Source organism: Tupaia chinensis, unplaced genomic scaffold, assembly GCF_000334495.1.
Source record: "Tupaia chinensis unplaced genomic scaffold, TupChi_1.0 Scaffold000105_1, whole genome shotgun sequence".
Lineage (NCBI taxonomy): Eukaryota > Metazoa > Chordata > Mammalia > Scandentia > Tupaiidae > Tupaia > Tupaia belangeri.
The window spans coordinates 4,504,107-4,511,375 of record NW_006159569.1 but is presented as its reverse complement, the minus strand read 5'-3'; positions in this window follow the sequence as shown (position 1 = coordinate 4,511,375).

The following is a 7,269-nucleotide window of genomic DNA, read 5'->3' as shown; positions in this document are numbered from 1 at the left end:
CCGCACGCGCCCAAGGTGAAAAACTCTCAAAAAAAAAAAAAAAAAAAAAAAAGAAAAAAACCCAAAAATGAAAAAAAAATAAATAAAAAAAGAACTAAGAACTAATATCGATGCTTCCTAAATTTTTTCAAGAGATTGAAATGGAATACTTTCAAAATAGTTGTACAATGCCGGCATTGTATTTATGTATTTATTTATTTAAGATCCCTGATACCATAGTCAGAAAATGATATTATAAGAAAAGAAAAATGCAGGCCAATATTCCTTATGAACATATGAATACTCTCAACAAAATTCTACCAAATGAAATTCAACAACACATGGGGACCAGCAGTTGAATGGCTATGTCGCTGGATTCCCATGTAGTTGATTGTGGTTGGAGTCCTGGACCAGTGGCTTAAACTCATGCCAGGCGTGTGTATGTGAGTGCCCAAGATCCCCAGAGGAGAATGGAGGAGAAGGGATTGTAGTGTGGTCACCCCCCGGGAGGGTAATTTCTCGCTTTCTGTCTCTTTGTCTCGCTCTTTCTGGTGAGCACACGCACCCTATAACAAAAACCGCTCCATAAATGAATATAAATAAATAAATAAATAAATAAATAAATAAATAAATAAATAAATAAATTCAACAACACATGAAAATAATTTTTCACCATAATCACTTGCGATTTATCCCTGGGATACAAGGATACTTCAATATATGCAAATGTATAAATCTGATAAACCACATTAGCAAAGTGAAGGCTAAAAACACGTGATCATTTCAATTAATCCAGAAAAAGCATCTGATAAAATTTAAACCCACTTTATGATAAAAACTCTCAACAGCTTAGATGTAGATAGAATGTACTCTCACACAGTAAAACCATAAATAATAACCCCATAGCTAATGCCATACTCAATGGTGAAAAGTTGATTTTCCTCTAACATCGGGAATAACACAAGAATGCCCATTCTCACCACTTATCAACACAGTACTGGCTGTTCTAGCCACAGCAAATAAGTTAATATAAAGGAGTAAAACACACTCTAACGGGAAAGAAACAAAATTATGTGTGTGCTGATGATTTGTAAAGAAAACTCTAAACATTACACCGAAACACTGTTATAATTGATAAATACAGTAAACTTGCAGGATACAAAAACAATATGCAAAAATCAGTTGTGTTTTGTACACTAATAACAACCTATTTGAAAAGGAAGTTAAGAACACTACACCATTTACAACAACCACAAAAAATTAAATACATAGGAGTACATTTATGCAAGGAGGTGAAAGATCTGTCTAATAAAATCTATAAAATACTGATAAAAGAAATTGAAGGATACGCAAATGAAAATATATCTTGTGTTCATGGGTCAGAAGAATTAATATTATCAACATAAAGCTACTGTAATCAAAACAACATGGCACTGGCCTCAAACAGACACATAGACTAATGTGATAGAATAGAAAGCTCAGAAATAATCCCATGAAATTATGGTCAATTGATTTGTAACAAAGGTGCCCAACACACAATGGGGAAAAATAGCTTCTTTAATTAATGGCACTGAGAAAACTGGATAGGTGCAGTCTAAAGAATGGAATTGAATCTTTATCTTATACCATGTATGAAAATCAACCCAAAATGGACCAAAAACTTAAATATAAGACATAAATTTGTAAAATTACTAGAAGAAAAGTTACACAACATTGATCTGTGTAATTTGTTTTTGGAAATAACTCTGAAATCATAGGTAACAAAAGTAAAAATGGATAACTAGAATTGCAGTAAACTAAAAAGCTTCTGCACAGCTAGGAAACAATGGACAAAGTGAAGAGACAATCTATGGAGTAGGATGAAATATTTGCCAGTCACCTATCTTATAAAAATTTAATAATCAAAATATATGAGGAACTCAACTTAGTAATAGGAAAACAACCCAATTAACACTCGATTAAAAATTGAGAAAAAAACTTGTATAGACATTTCTCAAAAAAAGAATGACCAATAAACTCATGAAAAAATCCTCAGCATCACTAATCTTTGGGAAAATTCAAAGAATGACATATCACAGCACACCTGTCAGAATGACTATAATCAATGACTATTATATTATAATGTGTTATATATAATGTATCTATGTTATATGTTATAATGTATAATATATAATGTTATAATGTATTATAATGGGTATTTTTAATTAGACTGTTATCATTTCACATTGTATGCATGCACAAAACATATTTTACTCCATAAATGTATGCAATTATAATTTGTCAATTAAAAATAATAAATAAAAATGACAAATTCACTCTGGTTAGATAATGAAAATTAATTGCCAGAGAAAAGGACAGGTGAAAGATTTATTCTTATTTTGTTTTTATGTAAATTATTTATAGTTTTTTTCCCCTCTGAAAATTGGTGTAATACCCAAGAATTATCTGTTTTAGACTAATGTTCTGATATTGAACATGCTGCTTAATATATTGACACTTACTTTCCTCATTTATAAAAAAAAATTGGCACAGTAATGCACATCTTTTTTGTGAGGTATAATACAATATGTATGAAGAATATTTTACATATAATAGATGTTTAGTAAATGGTGGCTACTCTCAATTGTTTAGGTACTTAGGGAGTTTTCCATGAAACAAAACATTAACGATTATTTTTCTAAGAATGGTTGTACAGAAAAATGCTAGATCAAGAATTTTGTTCCACTGAAAATATATATGCTCTCATATTTTGAAAATGAAAATTGCTGGGCACATAATGCTATAAATTTTGCATATATAATAAACTTATCACAAATTTAGAAACTAATAATAAAAAAGAGGCTCAACTTTGTTGATTAAAGTTGAAGAAGTTTTAAATGAATAAATGCCTGTTACCCTCAACAAGGTGACTCATGTTTTTATTGTTTTGTATTCTTATGGTCACATGGTTTATTTATTCCTGTTTTCAGCAAATACTATGTGATTGTTCTTTATGCTATTTTGTGTTATAATCATTGATGAATAGAGGGAAAAAACAATGATATGACATTATGTTAGGGGTTACCAATTCACCATTCTTGCCTTTTGTGTTTTTTCCCAGTAAGGTTTCAAATTCTCTTCTACAAAATTACTCACTCAAAATTACGAAAATAGTAGATCTTTGAGCTATTTAATTTAGAGATTATGGTGAGCATTCTACAGAGAAAGGAATGCACCAGTTCTCATGGACAACATGCATGTCATTCAGTGATTTGTCTGTAAGGACTTTTTGCTAAATTTGTCAAATTTGTTTATTTTTAATTCACTGTATTTTTTTAGTACATACTGACAATATAAAGCATTACTGTCATATATTATGCTGTTTGAAGTCTTATTTAGAAACATACATAGACTTTTCTAGATTAACTTATCCTATTGCATTGTTCCATTTAAAACAAAACTTTTTGGATCTTGTCTCACTTTTTAAACTCCCTCCACTTTTTCTTTGTTTTACAATGGGAGAATAAATGTCTAAAAGCATTAAGCTCTTAAACATATTTGTATTGGTATTAGTCAGGGTTCTCTAGAAAGATAGCACCAATAGGTTATGTATAGATTTATGAGAAGGAATTTATTGGGGAATTAGCTCACATGACTATGGCAGGTGAGAAATCCCACAGTAGGCTGTCTGCAAGGTAGACACTCTAGGGTGCTTGTAGCAAGGTTCAGTCCAAGTCTGAAGGTCTCGGAGACAGAAAATTGATATAACTTTCAATCTGAAGCTGAAAGCCTGAGAACCCCAAGGGCCACTGATGTGAGTCCTAGAGTCCAGAGGTGGCAAGTCTTAAGGTCAGATACCCAAGGCAGTAGAAAAAGATCTTTCCTGTCCTCTGCAAAGAGACCAATTGGTTTTTCATATTTGTTCTCTCCAGACCCCTTGTTAATTGGGTTGTGCCTACACATATTGAAGATGGATCTTGCCTACCAAGTTTACTCAGACTCACATATGAATCTCCTCTGGAAACGGCCCCAAAGACATAGCTAGAATAATATTTTATTTGGTTTCTAGGTGTTCCTTACCTCAGTCAAGTCAATGCCCCCAAACTAAGCATTATAATACTTGACAGAATTATGGAGTTTCATTTCTCCATAAATTCTGTGAAGAGTACAAAAGAAATATCTTATATTTTCCAAATTTTGTGACTCTGAAATTATTCCAAAATAACAACTCAACATGTTTATCTTTTCTCATTTTCTGCAATGCATTTAAATATGTTTGCCACTAAATCTTGACCTCTGTCTCTAGCATGTAATGTCATACATGGCATATAGGAGGTTCTCAGCAAATATTGCACGTAAAAACTGTTACAAATTCAAAGATGGCAAAAGAGGTTTGGATTAATCTGATACTCCTTTTCAACTGAAAATTAGAAATAATTTTGCTTTCCATTTCTATATAAGTTTTATAACACCGTCTCTGGGAAATAAAGGCAAAGAAAAATCATCTTATTGGCAGATAAGAGTGGTACTTGATTCTTGAAGAACACCCTAAACTCAGCGTTTAATTGTTAAAAATGGGGGGTAGGCACATATACCACATTTTAGCAAATAATGGAAAAATATCTTATTCTGTTATACCAATAAATTACATGCATACATACATACATACATGTAAACATTTCAGAGAATATCTCCTTGAAACTCTAAAATACTTTCTGATACTTTAAAACATCCCAACCATGTTATATTTGCCATAGGTCATAACTGATGTTTTGGCAAACCCTGTCGACACTTCCAGGCCATGAATAGTTATCCTGGCAGCATTTAGAAATTTTGCAGTGATGAGAACAAGTCTTTGCTGTCTAACATGGCAGCCACTGGACTCATGTAGGAACTGGTTCCTGTGTGGATAGTGTGAGTGAGGAAGTAAGTTTTTAGCTTTAGTTAATTTTAATTAATTGAAATTTAAGTAGCCACATATGGCAAATGGCTACCATATAATCAGTGCAGCAAAAGTTTCTTGATTGAATACAAAGTGCCTGATTATGTCAGGGTAGATTACAATAACAATTAATTTATTTTAACATTCTGTCATTGAAAATAACACTATGAAGATCTTAATGAGACACTATGCTCTTTTTTATTTTTGCTTTTATGAACACTAATATATTAGAATAACTTTTATTTTACAATGTCTTATTTAATTGTTCTACATCTTTATGGTGTATTACACAGGTTATTAAAGCATGCATGCAGTGTGTAATAATCAAATCAATGAGCTGAATTTCAACATTTTTAGTTTGTGCATTCTTTACTAAGTTTATTTTTCATGTGTACAAAATATGTTATTCTACAGGACCTTTGTGATGGTAATATTTATCATCTTAAAAATTATTGACCACCTGCTAATTGCTGGTTATGAGTCAAATTCTTAGGTCACAAAGATAAATAAACTATACTTCTGGCCTGATGCTTACAGTCCAGCTTCATAGTGCCTGTAAAAATTGATTCAATATTTATAAGGTCCTATGGAAAGTAAGGCATTATTGCTTTTCTATGATTTAGTTACTATAATGCTTGCTTTATATAAAGGTCAGAGTGCCAATAATATAAGATATTGGAAAGGCATCAAATCAGTAAATAACAGATCAAGTTGAAGAAAGGTGAATGTTTTAAGACCACAAACATTTCTCAGGCAGTGGTGTTAGATAGGTGCGAAGAAGTCAAGGACTTTCCAACTGATTGAAAGCAATAAATAAAAATTAATGTCTGGTCAGTGCTCTAAAGTTTATAAAGTACAGTCACAATATCTATGACTACACTTAAAGTATGAAATCTAAACTGTGGGATGGTCGAAAACAAGAAATTATATGGAAAGAAGGAAAAAAAAAACATCAGATGAAGAAAACTGAGTGTAAACATACATGGCCAACAAGGAAGAAATTGAGAAAAGCAGAAACCAGATAAAGGCTTTTTCACTCTTTTTTTTGGAGAGGTTTTTGCTATAGGGCACATGCGCTCACCAGACAGACAAAGAGAGACATAGAGACAGAAAGCGAGAAATCACCCCCCAGGGAGGATGGTCACGCTGCAATCCCTTCTCCTCCATTCTCCTCTCCGGGTCTTGGGCATGCACGCACACGTGCCCGGCGTGAGTTTTAAGCCACCGGGTCCGGGACGCGAACCGCGGTCGACTACATGGGAGTCCAGCGACATAGCCATTATGCTAACTGCTGGTTCCCCTTCACTCTTTTCATAAGGCAGACCAAACATAAATAATAAGACAAAGAAACAATGCTACAGGGTAGGAAGAGCACACTAATTACGGTAGCAGTTGCCAATTTACAACCTTGAGACAAGTGCAGAGAACTGGGATGTGAACTAATGTGAAATTGTATTTACCACAACCATTTTAATGAATCTGAATGCATCTTTTAGGAATATCATCAACAGATTATGGTTTTAAGCATTTCTCTATGCCTAAAATATTTTATGACTTTTAAATATAATATTGGGTTGTCAGAAAACTCATGACACATGTTTGCATTGAAAAACAGAAAACTACATCATGACTTTTCTGACAACTCAATAATTCTTAAAACATTATGAATTAATAGTCATTGTTATCACCGTCTGATATAGGATACTGGATCACTAAGAGGTTGTTACCTCTCTGAGGAAACAGTGGTTCAGTGTCTATTAAGTCATGTTGAGGTCCTTTCATTTTAGTTATGTGTACAATTTTTCAAAAAATATTTTAATTAAGATCAAAAGGTAAATAGATAAACTGCTTGATTTCCAAGCAGAAAACTGTACATTTCACTATTGTACTACTCAGAGAGTGAGTACAAGTTTTGTTTTGTTTTAGACTTCTGGCTCCTTAGTAACTTTTTGATGAAAAATCAGTACTTTGTCAGAGAATATATTTGGTTTAAGAACTTGGAAATCAGCTAGATTTAAGATGGCATCAGTTTTAGGAGAATCTCTTCTCTGCCTCCTTTTACTGATGCCCATAATTAAATATATCCCCTCGGGAACCAGCAGTTAGCGTAATGGCTATGTCACTGGACTCCCTCGTAGTCAACCACGATTCGCGTCCCTGACCCGGTGGCTTAAAACTCACGCCGGGCGCGTGTTCATGCGTGCCCAAGATCTCAAGAGGAGAATGGAGGAGAAGGGATTGCGGCGTGACCATCCCCCCTGGGGGGTGATTTCTCGCTTTCTGTCTCTATGTCTCTCTCTGTCTGTCTGGCGAGTGCACGCACCCTATAGCGAAAACCTCTCCAAAAAAAAAAAATATATATATATATA